The sequence below is a fragment of the Elephantulus edwardii genome, unplaced genomic scaffold (assembly GCF_000299155.1).
Source record: "Elephantulus edwardii isolate Elephantulus edwardi_28Jun2011 unplaced genomic scaffold, EleEdw1.0 scaffold00029, whole genome shotgun sequence".
Taxonomy (NCBI): Eukaryota; Metazoa; Chordata; class Mammalia; order Macroscelidea; family Macroscelididae; genus Elephantulus; species Elephantulus edwardii.
In genome coordinates this window covers 80,074-90,661 of record NW_006399779.1, presented here as the reverse complement: position 1 = coordinate 90,661, position 10,588 = coordinate 80,074, and the positions used below count along the sequence as shown (strand labels likewise).

The 10,588-nt window shown below is 36.9% G+C and overlaps 1 pseudogene; it reads right to left on the bottom strand.

The window, feature by feature from the left end:
- Window positions 1-5,120: 5,120 nt before the first annotated feature.
- Window positions 5,121-7,337, bottom strand: LOC102865073 (annotated as a pseudogene).
- Between the last annotated feature and the right edge of the window lie 3,251 nt (window positions 7,338-10,588).

The following is a 10,588-nucleotide window of genomic DNA, read 5'->3' as shown; positions in this document are numbered from 1 at the left end:
CATATAAATATACAATGATATAAAATAGATTACTTAAGGATTTTATGTAAATAAAAAGTATTGTACAAATCCATATTTGGCTTAATAATGGTCAAATGTTAGTGTTTTCTGATACATACAAATTTAGTTATATCATATGTTAATGTACTTCCATATGTGATTTTATATGGCATAAATTATTTCTCAGCCTCACAAGTTTGGAAGCCATCTTTGTGAAAAATATGAAATTATTTATGAGTTTTGTACAAGATTGTAGTTGAATTTAGATAATGTATGACAATTTTATAGTGAAAAATTTAACAATATGTCCATGCTTTGAGGCAGAATTTTCAAGACTCATAAAATTGCAGGCTGCATGTAATGATAAGATAAACTACGGGTAAAATAATTAAGATTGATATTATCCAATAGTGGTAGAAACACAGCATGTTAGTACTAAAGCCAAAGGCTTGATGATTCTACTTCATTAGAGAAAGATCTGACAGTCTGCGTCTGTAAGAATGTACACTCTGAAAACCCTATGAGGCAGTTCTGGTTTTATTCTATGTGTCTGAATTGACTCAGTGGCAATGACTTTTAGGTGGCTTAGTCTAGAAGGGAGTTCTCATGGCCTAGTGGTAAAAAGATACACTGCAAACTCAAAGAAACACAGTTCAAATCCACCAGTGGCTCTCTGGGAGAAATACAGGTGATCTCCTTCCTCCCAAAATCTGCTGGAGGGTTATAATCTGCTTTGGATTGGTTCCAACTCAACATTATATATCAACAACAAGTCTGTAAGGAGTTGCACTGTTAACTCAAAGGCCACACTTCTCTGGCAGTTCAAATCCACCAGTGGTTCCACAAGAGAAAGAGGTACAATCTCCTCCTGAACAATATTTACAACTTTACAGACCAAATGAATGATCATTTGAGTTAATCCTGATACGATCGCATGCAATCAAAGCATCTAAGTAGTGTTGGCTATGCAGTGTCAACACATTTCTTAGCTTTAAGAGAGTCAATAGAATTAAGATTCTCAAAGAAACTTCAGAAGATATTATAGATTTCTTTGCTGTGTCAATGTATCAATTTCTTGCAAATTGTGTTTTCATTAGAGCAACTCATACTGTAATGTAATTTCATTAGAGCAATTCATACTCATGTAAATAATGATTGGCAGGAAGAACACCTAGAAATTCCATTTTCTATGCGCTGTTATTAACTATTATTTGCCATTGAATCCATTAAGACTTATGGTAACACCATATGTATTAAAGTAGAAGAATGGGGCTTCAAGTTTTTAAGCTTTCTTCTGAAGGCTGTCTGCCAGGCTTGTCTTCTGAGTTGGATATGGCTAGATGGAATTAAATTGACAACTTCTGAACTGGTAATTGAGAGTTTAACTGTTAGTGTCATCTAGGGGTTGATAATTCCCTAATATTTTCTCTAATTCTTCAAGATAACAAATTATCAATATATAACACTTATGAAATATAGTGTGATTTAATCTTTATGAAAATGTCACTTAAAGAAAGAAACAGGCATTAAACTTTCAGAGAAAGCAATTATTATATTTCAGTATTGACTATATTCAGAAACTTCCAGCTATTCAGGGAACTTCCAGAAATTCAAATTGAATATGCTTTTGTTGTTGATAGATACCTTGGAGTTAAATATGATTCATAGCAATCACATTAACAACAGATCTGGACCCTGTCCTATCCTGTGTCATCCTCATCATCTCTGACATATGTAAGTCCATTGCTGCCTTCACTCTTAAATTCTTCTCGTTTATGATCTTCGTCTTTTTTCACTGACCCTCCACCTTTATAAGCATGGTATCTCTCTCCAAGGAATAAGCCTTACTAGCATCTTCAAAGTATGTAAGACAATGTTTCTCCATTCTTGCCTTTAAAAAGCACTCTGTCTACATTTTTCAAAGACATCTCTTTGTTCTTCTGGTAGTCTAAAGCTATTCGGTACTTTTCTCTAACATCAAAACTCAAAGGCTGATGCCTTTCTGTTACCTTTCTGTTTCTTCTGTTATCTATATTCCTTGTCTAGTTCTCAGATGAATAGTAAATGATCAAAAAGGTCATGATCTAAAACAAGTGCACCTTAGTTTTTAAATTGACCTCATCACTCCTCAGGATGTTAGTGAGATTCCTACCAGCAGACTTTCCAAATGAAATGCTTCTTTTGATATCTTAACTGCTGTTACCAAAGAGGTAGATTGTGGATTCAATAAAGTGAAAATGTTGACAATTTCAATCATTTCTCCTTCTATCATTATTTTTGTCTGTTATCCCTGTAGTGAGGACTTTTATCTTCTTGATTTTGAGATGTAATCCATATTGAATGTTCTGCTTTGCAGAAGAAAGTTGGGCAGTTTACTATCATAAAGATTTTTTTTATTCATAAAGACTTAAAATCTATGAAACGTGCTGGATGGTTTCTATAAATCAGACATGATTCAATGTCAGCTGGTATAGATATTTTTACTTTTGTAATTGAATTCTTAGAATCTTTAGTGGTGGTGAATATGTACTGACAGTAAATTTTAATTCTTCATAATTTTAAGCTTCTTTTCTTTATATTTTAATGATCTTACTCTGCTTATACAAGTCTTTTCATATTCCATTCCCCTTTAAGTATAACGATACCCCTTGTGAAGTCTATAAATATTGTGTGTAATAATGATCTGTATTCTTAGTTCATTATTTGCTCATGTATTGCAAATCTGATAATGAAAGAAGAGAGCATATTATTAGAAAGAGAGCACAAAATGGTATTGCTCCATCATCAATCATCTCCTCTTCTCTTTGTATTAAAGATGAACAATATGAGGGAGCTCTGGTGGCCTAGTGGCAAGAGGCTGCACTGCAATCCCAGAGGTACGCAGTTCAAATCCACTAGATGCTCTGCTGGAGAAGGAGGGGGCAATCTCCTCCAGTACCAGTCAGATCTGATTTGACAGTACACATAAAAATAATACAATAAAAAGAAAAAAATTGAAAAAAGATGAATATGAGAGTATTCTCAAATATATTGAAAGGCAATTAACTCATTCGTGTAATGGTCTCTTACTATCATAGTATCATTTATTGTCATTTGCATTATCATAAGAGATTGAAATGGGAGGACTGCAGTTACTTATGTTTTGTTGTTTTATGTGCCATCAGGTCACCCACAACACATAGTTAACCTATGTACAAACAGCTCTGCAGCCTGCCCTGTCCAGAGCCAGTCTCACTGAACCCGACACATATACCCTAACACCATTGCGCTAGCTACTGTATCGCTCCATCTCATCCGGGGTCGTTATCTTCTGCACTTTCCCTCCACTCTTATGAGCATGATGTCCTTCTCCAAGGACTAGACCCTTCTTGCCACATGCCTGAAGTATGTGAGACAGAGCTTCAAATTCCTAGCCTCTGAAAATAGCTTTCATCACCCCACTGAATCTGAGGAAATGATCTATCTCAGTTTCTGGGACATATATTTTCTAATAAAACTGTCTTTTATTTCATCTTAAAAATAAAAAAACGTCCTTGCCTCCAAGGAGAAACTTCTTTTCACCTCCTGTAAGACAGAACTATTTGTTTTCTTGGCAGTCCATGGTATGTTCAAGACTCTTCAGACTGACCTCGGTTTCTTGAGAGTGTAAGACTCTGATATCAACTATAGCACCTGGGATGGGGGGAATGATTGTTGGGGAGCTCTCTAATGAAAGAACTGCAATCTCTGTGTTCAACTGTTTCTACCAATAATGATTTTCAAAATAAACAGAACTACTTGGTGTTCAATAAATCTAATTAGCAAGATTTCACCTAATTGGTCTCCTAACAACTTGTTAGTCGGTTTTTGAAGTAGCTTTCCAAAATGTTTAAAGCACCATTATTTGTCCATTTTTAATTCTAATGGGCCAAATTTAAACTCCATTTTCTAACTCATTGTAACTATTTTCTTGTATAGTAATTAAATAGGCATTATAGAAAATATTTTAGAATGTATGCTTATAAAATACACTTGAATATGTGCAATAATCATATATATTATCTTAAAGATTTTTTACTACCAACTGTTCTTTGTTTTATTTCTGTCCTGAGCAAAACAAGATTTATACATGAAATTCAGGCCATTTGGTACTTTTTTTATTAGGTGGTGACTTTGTATAATGATTGAAAATGGAGGCTAATAAATCTGGATTCAAATGTACACTCTAACCCTAACCTTAACCCCAACTCTAACACTTATTAGTTGCATAGTTTTGCCATGTAGTTGCTATTGTTATGTGCTCTGAAGTTGCAACTGACTCATAGCTGACCCTCCAACAGATTTTCAGAATCAGTAAATCACATGGAAGGATACTGTCCATTTATCTATCAGAGCAGCTGATGTATTCAAACTCTTTTCTTTGGGTTGGCAGCCCAGCTGTTAGCTCCCTTGGCCATTAGATTCCCTTATGTTTGAAATAACTACTTCATAAAATTAAATTTCAAATTTCATCTGTAAAGCTATCATTGTCACGTGCCGTCGAGTTGTTTGCGACTCATAGTGACCCTATGTACAACAGCCCTAAACTCTGCTCTGTCCTGTGCCAATCTCATGGTCTCTGACACTCCCATCCTGATTAGCCCAGTCACTGAATCAATCCACCTCATAGAGGGCCTTCCCCTCCTGCGCTGTCCCTCCACCCTCCCAAGCATGATGTCCTTCTCCAAGGACCTGTCCCTCCTTACAATATGTTCAAAGTATGTTAGACAGAGCCTCAGAATCCTTGCCTCCAAGGAGCCACCCTGTTTAACCCTCTCCAGGATGAATCTGTTTGTTTTCCTAGCAGTCCATGGTACTCTCAATACTCTTCTCCAGCACCACAGCTCAAAGGCATCAATTCTCCTTCTGTCCTCCTTGGTCATTTTCCAACTTTCTGATGCATAACAAGTGATTGCAAAGACCATGGCCTATATCAGATGCACCTTAGTCTCCAGAGAGACACCATTGCTCTTCAGTACTTTGGAGAGGTCCCTAACAGCAGACTTTCCCATGACAATACGCCTTTTAATTTCCTGGCTACTGGTGCCAGAGTGTTGACTATGGAGCCAAGCAAACTAAAGCTGTGAACAATCTCAATCTCTTCACCATCCATCCTGATGCTGCCTGATCTGTAAAGTATGATCAGTAAAATCACTATACCCATGACGTTTCTACACATGAACAAGACGTGAATTTTTTAGCTTAGCTAGAAATTCAACAAGAGACCAACAAATGGAGGCTCTTCCCATTTATTTTCAGTATCGTTGGCTAAGCACTAGTATAGTAATAATACATGACCTTATACCCAAACAATGATGCAATTATTTTCATATTTCCCTTTTTTTGCATCATTGAGGAACAGTATTGATTCTAGAGTCAAATCAGATGGTAAGAAGTTGCTCTGCAATTCCAAATGCAGGGGGTTCATATCCATAAACTCTTCTGCTGGAGGATTGGCAATCTCCTGTGCAATTTACTGCCTCTGAATACCCACTGGAAGTCAGCCATGGGTTAGTTCCAACTTGATGGTATGCAACAACAACAACATCAAATTACTATATCAGTAAAGTATAAATACCTAAACACCTAGCCCGATTTAGTAATTTTCTGTTGCAGTAAAAACTAATGAAGCATTTTGACTCTAGCATCCATGTGGTTTCTGAATGATGCTATCAGAAATATAAGCATAGCCAATTTATAGGTACAGCACCTCTTTTTGGATTGATAGAAATATTCTGGAGTTAAATAAGGTTTCTTTGTGGTCATAGTACATAATGAGTACATTAAAAACTAATGAGTTTTCTTTTTTATTGGTTTGCATATAATCATTCATATACATCATGTTTTATACTTGTGCTTTGTGTTATACACATTTATAAAGATATTGCACATAATTAATTACTATTGCCTAAAAGAAATGCTGTACCTAGAAATAGGCTATGCTTACATTTCTGATTGCATCATTGAGGAACAATATTGATTCTAGAGTTGAAATACCTCATTCATTCTTACTGCAATAGGAAATTAATAAATTGAGACTAGATGTTCAGTTGATTAACTTGATTGTTCTAATATGAAACCAATACTTAGACCAGGAGGTAGTCATCAGAATAGAGCAAGGAAAGGCTGCATGATTTAAAATTAGGAAGAGAGTGTGTCAGGGATGCATCCTGTCTCCAAACCTTTTCACTGTGTATGCAGAACAAATCATGCTTTGGGGAAGTGTGCTGTCAGGGACCTCTCCAGAGTGTTGAGGCACAAAGATGTCAGCCTAGAGAACAAGGTGCACCTAATCCAGGCCATAGTCTTTGCAATTGCATGCTGTAATGCATCAGAGAGCTGGACAGTGACTAAGGATGACAGAAGAAGGACTGATGCCTTTGTGTTACAGTGCTGGAGAAGAGTATTGAGTATACTATAGACATCCAAGAGAACAAACAGGTTTGTCTTAGAGAGGGTGAAACTAAATTTCTCCTTGAAGGCAAGGATTTTGTAGTTCTGTCTCACATACTTCAGGTGCATGGCCAAGAGGGACTAGTCATAGAGGAATATCATGCTTGCAAGGGTGGAAGGACAGAACAGAAGAGAAAGACCCTGGATAAGATGGATTGACATGATAAGGGGTCAGTCAATGGGGTTAGGTGGGTCAGAGTCAGTGAGACTGTCTCATAGCAACCTTAAGTACAACAGATCTAACCCCTGCCCTGTCCTGAGACAGCCTCACTGTCTCTGACACGCCTAATCCCACCGCCCCACTTATGTCAATCCATTTTATCCAGTCTTCCAGCAGGTAGACCTCAGGCTCAGACTCAACACGTTCCTTACACTCAGCTTCTGCAGCCATCTCTTACAGGTCAACCACTGTCATTCAGGTCAACTCCAGCTTTAAATATTCTTGTTTGGAAGTCTTCTCAACTCTGGCTCCAAGGATCACCTGTCACCCTTCATTTTCCTCCTGTGAGTTCATTTTCCCACGTAAACATGTGTATTGTTGGTAAAAGGAAATTAAGTGATACACAGCCTTGGTTATTCGGTGATGGCTTCAGTCAGCACATAGATATTCTGAGAGATAAAGGTGGAGGTGCTGTTTATCACAAAGACAAGGCCCCTCTTTAATGCATCATTACTCTTGAGAATGGGACTCCCATTTCTGCACAATGGGAACCAGACATAGGGTCACCCTGAGCCCCACCGCCATGCTCTTGTGCCAAGATTTTATCAACTCCAACAAGCAGCACTTGTGAAAGGCCCCTGGCCACACTGTCTGCCCCAGAAAAAGGAGGAGATGGTTGCAACAGCCAACCTCTCAGAGCCGCCATCCTGAGGCAGAGCTTGCTGGACCTCGTCTATTCATATTTGACAAAATAATACTTTTTTAAATGGGCAAATGGCAGCCTCTTTAATAAATAATGTTGGCATAACTGAACATCTGGCTGTAGAAAATGGAAACATGATCCACACCTCACACTATACACAAAATCCAATTAAAAATGGATTAGACATCTAGGTGTAAAGCCCAAAATATAAAAGATCATGAGAAATAAAATAGAAACAACATTAGGAGCCCAGCCTATGGCATTAATAGGCTTGTAAACATAGCCCAAAATACAAAACCTGGAGAATTACTGACGAATGAGACCTTTTTAAAATCAAATCCCTGGTTGCATCAAAACCTTTTCCCAGTAGTGTGAAAAAGAAAACCTACAGATCTGGGGGTGAGGTAGGACAATCAAAAAACCAAACAAATAAACAAAAACACAACAAAACTAAACACAAAAATATTTGACAATGACATTTTCAATAAGGCTCTCTATCCAAACTTTATAGAGCACTACAGGGCCTAAAAAAAAAAAAAATAAATAAAAAGGCTGATAATTCAATCTTGAAATGAGCAAAAGATAACCCATTGTTGGATTGTTATTTCATTTCCTTTTAAGTATGTCTATATTAGGGAGCTATGGTGGCGGCTGACTGGTAAGAAGCTATGCTGCCAATCCGAAGGCGTACAGTTCAAACTGCTCCACAGGAGAAGGATGGACAATCTCCTCCCATGACATTAACTGCCTCTGAAAACCGTCCGGAGGTTCAGCCATGGGCCGGTTCTGACTATACAGTAAACAACAACAATATGCCTGTATTTAAATGAAATTTTGTTTTCTGCTCTCGAGTTTCCCATATGAGTTGAGGTTGAGCCAGTGGTTTTGCTGATACTATTTCCCTGTTGTTGTTAAGTGCCGTCGAGTCGCAGGCAACTCATAGCAACCCTATGAAGGAGAGTCCTGGACACTTGGGTGCCTTTCATCCTCTCTCCAGGTTCATAGGGTTTCCGGAGTCAAGCTATTATGGAAGTGGATGCCACTCCTCCTTCCAATTTCCCTGTAGATTGGAAATTATCAACAAATACTCTATGACTATCTTGGGAGTAAAAATAATGGAGAATCTTGTTACTGTATGTCGTCAAGACTCTCTAACAGGTTTTCAGGATCTGTAACTCACAAGAGATTCTTCATTTTTCTTCACTGAACAGCTGGTGGGTTTTAACCACATACTATTGAATCTGCATTTTTATTTTCTTAACACTTCATCTCACAGGTTGTGGGTTTGGAGACAGGAGAGAGTGATTACTGGAGAAAGACATCATGTTTGGTAGAGAATTAGCACAAAAGAAGAAGACTTTATCTTAATCTGACATGGTGGTTTTAACAATGAACTAAAGTAAAACAGAGTTTGTGAGGATGGGACAGTCTTTAATTCAGCTGTATATAACAGTGTTTTGAGTTGATATCAGTTTGACAGCACCGAACAGAGAGAATAGTCAACTAAGTGATTAAGATTAGATTTAGAATTGCTATACATACAGCTAATGTTGAAAAAGACTGGATAATTAATATATGATTGATTTAAGATTGTTATAATTTTTTCCCCAGTTTGGTCATAGAGAAAGATGTGATTTGATTATTTCCCAGCAATCTGTTTAATTCAGGCTTATGATTCTCAAGACCATACTGCTATGGGAAAGCATTGTGTCTAAAGGCTACAGTGAAAATATGATCATCTAATCTAAAAGGCACAAGCTTTATTTTCCTCTCAAAATTGACTATTTGCCTCTGAGGTAAAATAAAACTCCTATTTATGAGATTTAGTATGAGTGTTGTGTCATTTTAATATTCATATGATAGAAACTCTTGTATCTCACATTTACCTATGAAAATAAATTCTTGTCTTAGCAGACTAATAAAAATTAAGATTCTGTAACACAATTTTATATAGCAGTTGAAATGGCATGCTAAGTACTTCCTATGGTCTTCTCGTACATTTCAAATAAGTATTTCCTCTGGAATTTTTCCACATCTTAGGAGACATAGAAGTACATATTAAATTCCATGAGACATTTATCTCATTTAATTAGGATCAGGCCTAATAAAATAAAATTCTTGTATCATTATTGTTCTATTCCAGAACCTTTATAATTATGTTAAATATATTCACAATAGTCCTTCATTGACAAATAATTGTGTAGAATACTTTATTGTTAGAAACCACAGGACTAACTCATTTACAAAGCCTTGAGAGATTCATTGATTGCTGGCCTCTTGCCTCATTGTATAGTTGGCTAAAAGGTTACCCTCTCATTGATGAAAGTCTGCTGGGAAGCATGGCACTAGAAATTGATAAAATGTCTAAAGGTAGAAAACACAATTGTGATTTTTTTTGTGATCTGTGCTAAGGGAATCTGTGCTAAGATTTCACAGCTGAGAGGTAGTTGCATTTTTGTTCTCTTGTTTAAAAGCTAGAACCTTAAACCGTGGGTGATTTCTGCAGGAGGCAATGAGCATCTGAATTTCTTTCAGGAAATAAATGGTAGAATTAGAGTATTGGCTCTTTAGCATTAATTCCTTAACTGAAACCCATCTTTTCTCTGGAACCATTCATTTCCAGCTCTTCCCAGTGAAAGATGAAATGAAACTGCCTGCCATTTTTTAATAATGTTAATCTGAGTCCTTTTAAATTAGTGATTGTAATCTGTGGCCCTCAATCTTGGTTTTAATTGTTATTGGTCAAACATTCTTCTAAGTAGTATAGCATTGTTCTGTCCATTTGCTGTGCAGAGGTCACTCATGGTTGCTGTGATGCTAAATACTGTGACACTGATGTGTCAAATGCTATAATTATTATTCATGGTGGACAGTGTCTGGTGAAGCTCCCTGATTAAAACAAGTTTGGAAGCAGGAGTGGCGTCCATTTCTGAAAGAGCTTGACTCCGGAAACTCTATGAACTTGGAGAAACGATGAAAGTTATACAAGTGTTCAGGTCTTTCATTCATAGGGTCACTATGAGTTGTCTATGACTCGATGGCACTTAACAACAACAACAGTCCTTTTAGTTAGTATTTCATAGACACTGGTTCGTTTATCAGAAAAATAGTCTCCTCAATTAGATACCATTATCTCAATTTTATACAACTGGAAACTCAAAAGAGCTCAATAATTCCCTCAGTGTTTAAAGGAGCTACAAAACTCTTGGTCTTAAATTCATATATTCCTGCTCCCTACTTTTTATTGGGTCATT